The sequence below is a fragment of the Panthera pardus genome, unplaced genomic scaffold (assembly GCF_024362965.1).
Source record: "Panthera pardus isolate Hobbes unplaced genomic scaffold, ASM2436296v1 HiC_scaffold_8, whole genome shotgun sequence".
NCBI lineage: Eukaryota > Metazoa > Chordata > Mammalia > Carnivora > Felidae > Panthera > Panthera pardus.
In genome coordinates this window covers 9818879-9827997 of record NW_026527013.1, presented here as the reverse complement: position 1 = coordinate 9827997, position 9119 = coordinate 9818879, and the positions used below count along the sequence as shown (strand labels likewise).

Below are 9119 nucleotides of genomic sequence, written 5' to 3'. Positions count from 1 at the left end.
TGGGGGAGGGGCAGAGAGCGAGGGGGAGAGAGAGGATCCGGAGTGAGCTCCACGCTGACAGCAGGGAGCTTGAGGCAGGGCTCCGGCTCCCGCATTCACGAGCCACGAGATGGTGACCCGAGCCCGAGTCGGACGCTCAGCTGACTCAGCCACCCGGATGCGCCTCAGTCTACATTTTTGATGGAATCCTTGCCGTGACTCCTCGTGGTAGGCACTACCCCCCCATCTACAGGTTACAGCAGTGTCCACTGAGGGTCAGAGAGACGAGACGGCCTGAGTGCCACCCTGAGGTAGCCTGACGATTCGGATGGGCACTTGGAGGACGGCAGATGCCTGGCTCAGAACTGGGCCACCCACATCTGTATCTCACTATTTGATTCAGAAAGATACGGTCAGAGTGTTCATAGGGCACACGGGCATTGGAACAAAAGGTCAGTGTCCACAAACATCGGCATGGGAACATGAAGCAGGGCCAGAAGTCAAAATATTCACTTCCAACCTAGGTCCTCCAAAGAGCAGTATGCTTTAGGAGATATTAAGGAGACATTAAGAGGGTAAGGAGAATAGTTATGGTCACTACTTGCTGTAATAGTGAGCATACAGCTTAAGCAGCCGTAGCAAAGAGAGCCAAAACATAATGGCTCAGGCCGGATAGAAATTTCTTTTTTCACCTAATAGCCAAGCAGACGTCTTGGGGCCAGGTAGATGGCTCTGCTCCTTGGAGATCATCCAAGCCCCAGCTTCTTTCCGTCTTGTGATTCTGTCGTCAACCAGGGTGCTGTCCTCACGGGCACGGTTGAAGCTGGTCGCTACTATTCCACATTGAATACGGAGAGAGAGAAAGTTCAGGACAAGGGGATCCCCTTTCAGCCGGCAACCTGGGAGCTACGTACGTGACTTCCGCTCACGTTCCCCTGGTGAGGCCTTGGCCATACCCGACTGCAAGGGATGATGTGGAAATGCTGGCCTTTGCCACGCGCCCGGCTCAAACTGTTTTAGCGTGGAAGGTGGGGGGAATGGAGCTCGAGAGACAGTTAGTGGGCCCGCCAACCACCAGACGGGCTCTCAGGGTGGGTTTTGAATTATACAAACAGGACTTCGGAGTCTAACATCCCATCCGAGATCAACGAGCTGCTTCTCCCACTTTCTCACGTCCCGAGGAAGAAATAGAAAAAGGAGGTACGATCTTGACTGATCTTGTCTTCTTTGAAGATGCAAAACTCCTTCAAGTCTGAGTCCAGATGTCCCATTGGGGCAGGTTTGGGGGCCGCTGGGGCCCCCCAGCACAACCACATGTGTCTGGCCCACTGCAAGAACCGGCTGGATGTTAATTGGTGGGATGGGTCAGAAATCTATATACTGAAGATATAGAGAGAGAAAAGAGGGCCAGGTAGAGGTGAAAGGAAGCCCAAGCAGCCGATACATTGTTATACATTCCTCTTGGCACAGGAATTTTGACCGTTCTAGGCTCAGAGCCATCCACTCACACACATCATTCTCTGGAGGTGGGTCAAAAGAATGGAGGTGGCGGGTGGGGAGAGATACTATCATGTATCGGTTGCACAGGTTGTGCACTGCACAAACCTAGAGGCTGCCCTACCTATACGCAGCAGACCTGGTGTGATGCCAATCTCTGCCTTTCCTATCTCTGATTCCAGTCGCCTCGTATCCTGGAATGGAGGTCTCCAAACAGTGGTTAAAACAACTGGGCTAGTCTGTTGGAGGATGATATACCACATGGAGCAGAGGTGAGTTTTCCCAGCTAAGACAGGCCAACCACTAGACACGAATGAGGCCACAGTAGCTCACCCAGCCCCGGCCAAACCACCAGCAGACTACGGAGAGCAGCTACCCTGGCCGCGATCGGACGAGCCACTGAGTTAACCTAAAAAAAAAATGGGGACGGACAATCAGTCTTTTGTCGTTCTAAACCACTAATTTTGGGGTGGTGTGGTTACACAGCAAGAGATAACTGATACACAGACACAGGGGACCCCTCTCGTCTACACTGCCAAAGTCGAGGGTGGTCATCCGATTTGCTCTGGCCCATGACAAATGAGCAGAAGTGATGTGAGTCATTTCTCTGAGAGAGTATTCAAGAGCCGGGGCACAATTCTCCATCTCCCTTTTCGCCGCCGCGGTAACCGAGATTGTTCTAGATGGTGGGAGCTTCAGGGGCGCCTGGGTGGCTCAGTCGGTTAAGCATCCAACTTCAGCTCAGGTCATGATCTCACAGTTCATGAGCCCGAGCCCCGCGCCGGGTTGTATGCTGACAGCACGGAGCCTGCTTGGGATTCTCTCTCTCCCTCTCTGTCTGCCCCTCCCCGACTTGCTCTGTCTCTCTCTCAAGATAAATAAAGAAACATTAAAAATAAATAAATAAATAAATAAATAAATAAATAAATAAATAAATAAAGAGGGGGGCCCGGGCGGCTCAGTCGGTTGAGCCTCTGACTTTGGCTCAGGTCGCGATCTCGCAGTTTGTGAGTTCGAGCCCCACATCGGGCTTGCTGCTCTCAGCGCAGAGCCCGCTTTGGATCTTCTGTCCCCCTCTCTCTCTGTCCCTCCTACGTTCGCGCGCGTGCTCTCTCAAAAATAAATAAAACATTAAAGGGGCGCCTGGGTGGCTCAGCCGGTTAAGCGTCCGGCTTTGGCTCAGACTGCGGTCTCGCGGTTCGTGGGTTCAAGCCCCACGTCGGGATTGGGATTCCCTCCCTTTCCCTCGCTCTCTGCCCCTACCCCACTCCCTCTTTCTCGCTCTCAATAATAATAAACTTAAAATAGATAAAAGTTCAACAGGGAGGGAAGGGGGAAACGCGTTTAGCGAACCTCTCCCATCTCCCCAAAACCTTATCAGGTGATCTCACCACGTTCCGTATCATTGTGGCAGAGGCCACGGAGCGGGCACCCAAATCCACATTCCCCAGCCTTCCTTGCTGTTGGGGGCGGCCAATCGGGGGGGTGGGGGGGGGATCAGGTAAGTGATGTAACGTTTTGCGTACTCCTTCTGGGCCAGCCGACCCCTGATCCCCAAGTCTCTCGATTCGATGGGCACAGCACGTTGCCTTCTAAAATGTTTCCCCTCAGGCATCATTTTGTGGGCGGAATTGGAAAGCTCCTTGGAATTAGTGGAGTGGGGGCCCAGACTTCGGCTCCGGGGCTGACTCCGTTAGATTCCGTCTGGTTCTGCTTGAATTTCACAGGTTTGATGTGCTTCTTTTCTGGGTCAGACGATCAGTGGATCGGTGCAAGAACGCTGCAGCATAAACCCCCCAAAGCTCCGGAGCTTAAAGCAACGGTCATATTTCCCCTTGCACCTGGGAGTTAGCCAGAGCCGGCTAATCTGAGTGGGACGGGCTGGATGATGACTCTGCTCCCTGTGTCTGTCATCCTCCTCCGGGGACAGTTGTCACGGCCAGCACGGAGGCGCCAGAGGGCAGGAGGGAGCACGTGAGGCCTCTGAAAGCCCAGGCTTGGGACCGACTCATTGCGTTTTGCCCTCGTGCCGTTGACGGAAGCAAGTCCAAAGCCAAGGGTCGGGGAAGCACACGTCACCCACAAGGTGAACGTGGGAGAGATAAGGAGACAGGAAGGCATGAGTAATTGGGGCCAATTGTTCAAATCTATTCACGGTCACCAATTCTTGCAAAAGACACCAGGGTTTAAAAGACGATTGACTCAGGATGGTCTCACTCGCGTCAGGGAGAAAAAGCAGAACTTTTTTACATTCTCAGAGGACTTTTAAGGAAACCAGGATGGCTATTTCTGTTCATCATGACGTGACTCATACAAGTTGTGTGATTTAAAAATAGGAAAATTCAATGCTAATTGCACAGACTTACGGCTTCCGGCATAACAATAATAATATCTCACATATACAGCATTTTAGAGTGCACAGTGCGCGTTGATACTCAATGTCTCAGTATATACTCAAAACAACCCCCCTCGAGTATGATTCTCCTGGTTTTGAAATCTTCCGTGACTTGCCCAGGGCCACACGGCTTACCCGTGGCAGAGCCTGGGATTTAGAAAAGCCCTTGAGGGGCGCCCGGGGGGCTCAGCCCGTTAAGCGTCCGAGTTTGGCTCCGGTCATGATCTCACCGTTCGTGAGTTCAAGCCCCGCAGCGGGCTCTGTGCGGACAGCTTAGAGCCTGGAGCCTGCTTTGCATTCTGTGTCTCCCTTTGTCTCTGTTCCTCCCCAACTCATACACTCGTCTCTCTCTCTCTCAAAAATAAATAAAGGTTACGAAAAAAAATAAAAAAAAAAAAACAGGCTTAAAAAAAAAAAAAAAAAAAGAAGAAAAGCCCTTGATATGTGGCACAAGGTAAAGGGACTTACATACATCAGACGTCAGCAAACCTCAGCCCAGGGGCCAAATCAGTCTGTAACCAGTCTTTATAAATAAAGTTTTATTGGCACACAGCCATGCCGCATATTTACACATTGTCTGTGGCGCCCCTACTGGCAGAACTGAGTGTAGGTCACAGAGACGGTGTGATGAGGAAGCCTAGGGTATTTACCCGGCCCTTTATAGAGAAAGTGGTGCCTCTGTTGACAGACACGACCTCACTTTTTAATTTAATGTTTTAATCTCTGCCATACGCACACGTTTCCAAGCCCCCTAAATAGAAAAGGGAAAGCTGCCTCCACCCCTGTCGTCTCAAGCAGGGTCCCCGCCCCCACTAGAGCCCTTGTGATTAGTTCTTGAGCCGCTTTCCAGAGATGGTTTTAGTATCCTTTCCCTCCCACTTTTCCACGGGGTCTCACGCAATTCTCACAAAAGTCCCAGAAGGATGAGCCCCGTTTTACTGATGAGGAGACCGAGGCTCATCTAAGGTGGCAGGGCCAGCTTGCTCTCCCAGACCCCGGGGCCCCCAGGCTTGTTCTTTTCGCTTTGCAGGCCTCACTGCTGAACTGGGGGCGGCACTCACCCACAGGGGAGCCCCCCGACCCTCATCTGTCGATTCAAACTACCTCCACGGCTGCATTCTTCCCACTCCGCCCCACCCCCACTTCCCTCTTTATTTTTTATAATTTTTTTTTTAATGTTTATTATCTATTTTTTGAGAGAGAGAGAGAGAGAGTCTGAAGCAGCTCCAGGCTCTGAGCTGACAGCACAGAGCCCGACGCGGGGCTCGAACCCACAAACCGTGAGATCATGACCTGAGCCGAAGTCGGACGCTCAACCCACTGAGTCACCCCTCCCACTTTTCTCTGTAAAAGAGAAAATGTCAAGCACACACCCTACAGAGAGAAGACAATGGAAAAAAAAAAAAACAAAAAACAAAAAACCACGCACTGCATGCCTCTTCCTCAGCAACATTTTGCTCTGTTTGCCTTTCCTTCCTTTTTTTGTTGGAGTTTATTTTTTTTATTTTTGAAATTCTTGTCACATGAAATTAACCATTTGAAAGGGAACAGCTCTGTGGAGTTTAGTACATTGACAATGCCACTGAGGACCCCACCTCTGGCTGGTTTCAGAACTCTTTCATCTCCCCCCCCCCCCCACCCCCAAGGAAACCTTGTATCCATTAGGGTCACTCCCCACCTCACCCATAAACACTTCAATAAGAATCTCTAAGAAATAAGGACCTAAAAAAAATACCATGATGAAAATACTATCAACAGACCTTTATAAAAACGAACAAATAGGGGGCATTTACGTGGCTCAGTCGGTTAAGCGTCCCATTTCGGCTCAGGTCATGCTCTCAAGGTTTGTGGATTTGAGCCCCGAGCCAGGCTCTGTGCTGACGGCTCAGAGCCTGGAACCCCGCTTTGGATTCTGTGTCTCCCTCTCTCTCTCTGCCCCTCCCCTGCTGACTCTCTGTCTCTCTCTTTCAAAAATAAATAAACATTAAAAAAAAAAGAAAAACATTAAAAAACCCCCCAAACGAACACTAATTTCTCAGGATTCCCTAACATCCAGCCCAGGTTCAATTCTGTCTAAACAATGCCACATTCTTAGATATTCGATTCACAATCTATACAACTATGGAATCATAATGCTGTATGCCTGAAACTGACATAATTATCTCAATTAAAAAAAAAAAGTGTTGCTATCCCCAGGAAGGTAGATATCCCGACTTTGACTCTACCTTGGGAAAAATTATGGGGTCTCTCTGTACCCTAGAAGCCTCTTAGAAGAAAAACATAACCCTCACTGTTAACAGGAGGCCCCCTGTAAATAGAGTCAGGCTGGGGGTCATCTCAGTGTTTGGAACCTAAGTGTTTGCCTGTGGCAACGAAACCCCAGAACTTGCAATCAATTGCTTTTTTTTTTTTTTTTTTTTTGCTTGGAAAGGCTGTTTTCCTTCTCTCTCTGCCTTTCCGTTCCAAGAATACGACCCTTCGGGCTAAGGAGGGGTGGGGGGTGGGGGAAGGGGAAGCTGTTTGGGGAAAGAACAGAAAAGACTCAGGGAGGGGCTCAGCAGCTGTCTTCTAATGATTGTGTTTTTGTAAGGGCATCAATAATTTAGGTTGCGATTGGCGGAGGGGAGACGCTTAAATTGTGAGCGTGATTCCACAGCCCTGCCGCCTCCCGCCTGTTGGACACGCCCCCTCCGCAGACCCCCCCCCTCCCCTCCCCCCCCAGGAAGAGAGCGAGCCCTCGTGTTACCCTCCCTCCCCTGCTCCTTAAGAGAAGCCCGTCTTGAAAGGAGGTGGCCTGCAGGATAAACAGCATATCCTTCTAGAAACTAGTGTCCTGCCCCGTGCTGGGAGGTCGCGCGGCGCCAGTTGCTGAGGGGCCTGGAGAAAAGAGCAAGAAATTAATTTTCCCTTAGGAGCAATGGAGGGGCGGGGGGCGCAACGTATCCAGCCTCCCGTGCTGGGTCCCCGAGGAGCGCTTGGCTGGAAATGAGCAATTGCTGATGAATTGCTAGTCCTCCCCCCCCCCCCCTCCCAGAATCAGGGAAACCTCCTCCTCTTTCTGCACCCCCCCAACCCCCTCCCTGCAGCTGGCACAGCCAAGCTTGGCGCCTGCCTTTGTGGGGAGCCCTCGGCTCGGAACACGGCTGCTGCTGGCGTCCCCCCTTCTCTCTGCTCGTCTCCTTTCCATTGGATGGGCAATGGGTGCGTGGGCTTCAGCTGGCTCGGCTCCCCGGGCGCTGGCAAGGTGGGACCCTCAGGACAGCTGGCGGGTGCGCTGCGCCGCTCACTAGCTACACCGCCGGAGCCCCGGAGCCCATGCGATACAGGTGAGCGAGCTGGGGCCGCTGGGGCCGGTCCTGCCGGGAGTCGAATCCGTTCTCCCGCAGCTGCAACATTTCCCTCTGTCTGCAGAGGTGGAAACGCCATGACCTCCCTCACCCTCTTCCTATGAATCGTGGTGGTTTTTTTTTTTTTGGGGGGGGGGGATGGGTGGGTGGAGGGGAGACCGTGTATCTCCAGATTTTCCTTGTTTCTGGCTGAAAAACCGCTGCCCCTTTCTGGATAGTTTTTCTGCACGCGGGAGGTGCGGGGGGCAGAGCCTTCATTTCCAGCGTATACTTTGAACATTTCTTTCTTAAAAACCCATTTTCTGTCAACGGCCCTGAGCCCCCCCCTTGGAGCGCCTCCCGGCTTCGCCACCTGCCCTGGGCTTGCGCGGTTTCCCGTGAGTAGTTTCGGATCTGAGCCAAATTGGACTTTTTCGTGTCCTCCGCCCCCACCCCCTCTCCCCCCCCGCCCTCGGGTCTGCATTAAGCCTCTTTCTGCGTGGAGACCCAGGCAGGCTGGACAGGCGACAGGGCTCTCGGGGTCCCGCGCGCCTTCCCCTCCCCCATCGCCTCTGTCTTTGGGGGGGGGTCCCCGAAACAAAAGTTGCCTTCGCCGGTGTGGCCCGGCCTTGTTTTCTGTGCTCAGGGCAGCGTGAATGTTGGAAAGAGGGAGATGGCAGGTGGAGTTTAGGCTGTTGAGAATAATTACCTCGTCTTAGGAAACCGCTTGCTGTGTTTCATATTTAATATTCTCCCCTCCCTTGCGCCAAATGACAAGCGGGGACAGCGCTCGTCACCCCTCTAGACCAGCCTCCCCCTTTCTATTTTGGACACGGTGGACTCTCGGGGTGGCTTTTTGTTCCCCAAGACGTGAGACTGGCAGCGGGATCCCTCTCCCCTCCTGCTCGAGCTGCTGACAGCGGCAGCCTCGCAGGACACGTGTCGCCGCGACCCGAGGGGGCGGGCGGGGGAAGCGGGCGGCGGGGCTCCTGCCTTCTGGGGGGTGGAGGGGGGTGGGCTCCTGCTTCGGGGGCCGTGGGAGACTGCGCCGGGAGTAGGAACCAGAATAGAATGTAAACAGGGCAGAGGGCCTTCCTGGAGGCGGCAGCCTCAAGCTGGGGCCGAACCCACAGAGGGGGAGCCCCTATCTGCACCCCCTGGCTCCTGAGCTCCGAGCCGGGGTCCTGGGGATGGGTCTCTGCTGGGCAGGCGGCTCCGTCCGGATTCTTTTTCAGAGTCGACGACTTCACAGCACCCTTGCCGTCTCTTTCGGGGACAGTCTTAAGCCCCTTGCCGTTGGGGCGGGGGTGGGGTGGGTGGCTGGGGGTCTGTGACTGATGCTGGCCCCTCCCTTCCCGCTTGGCTTCTAGTCCCTCCTACACCCCCAAATCCAGGCGGCAGGAAGGCCCCCAGATCTGCAAACGTCTTAAGTAGCTGAGTTTATCCCTGTTGACAATTTTGTTTTCCTCTGCGGCGTCGCAGAGATTTGCAGAAACGCCTAAAGGTGTCACTAGGGGCAAATACCGTCCTTCCTCTAGGAGGGTTTATTTAATAAGACGGATTTAACTACACGCTGTCGTGTGTCTGCCCGCCCCGCCCCCCGCCGCTGCCCAGGAAACAGATCAGGACCAGGGTTCCAGGGACAAAGGGTGGAATTGACATTGAACAAAGTGCTGTGCAAGTGACCCGCAAAGTAATGGCAAGTGCAGCTCTGGGACAGTAAAAACTCTGGCAGAGGATTTTACTTATTGATTTCATCATTCTTTTTGAAATGTTAGCTTACAGCACCAGAGGCCCCTAAGGCCCCGGGGCAAGTGAGGAAGATTCTCTTCCAGGATCTTTCAGCTGTCTCTGCCTTCACAGTGACAGGCAGGGGCTCTTGGGTTGTTCTGCCCCCTCTGGCAAGGCCAAGCCTGTCTGAT

The 9119-nt window shown here is 53.1% G+C and overlaps 1 protein-coding gene across 1 annotated transcript in view; it reads left to right on the top strand.

Annotated features, from left to right (window-relative positions):
- The first annotated feature begins 7009 nt into the window (after window positions 1-7009).
- Window positions 7010-9119, top strand: part of LOC109254011 (voltage-dependent P/Q-type calcium channel subunit alpha-1A) — a 277715-nt gene continuing 275605 nt past the window's right edge. The window contains 1 exon segment of the mRNA XM_053897324.1: window positions 7010-7197. The gene's annotated coding sequence lies outside the window, so the exon portion shown is untranslated.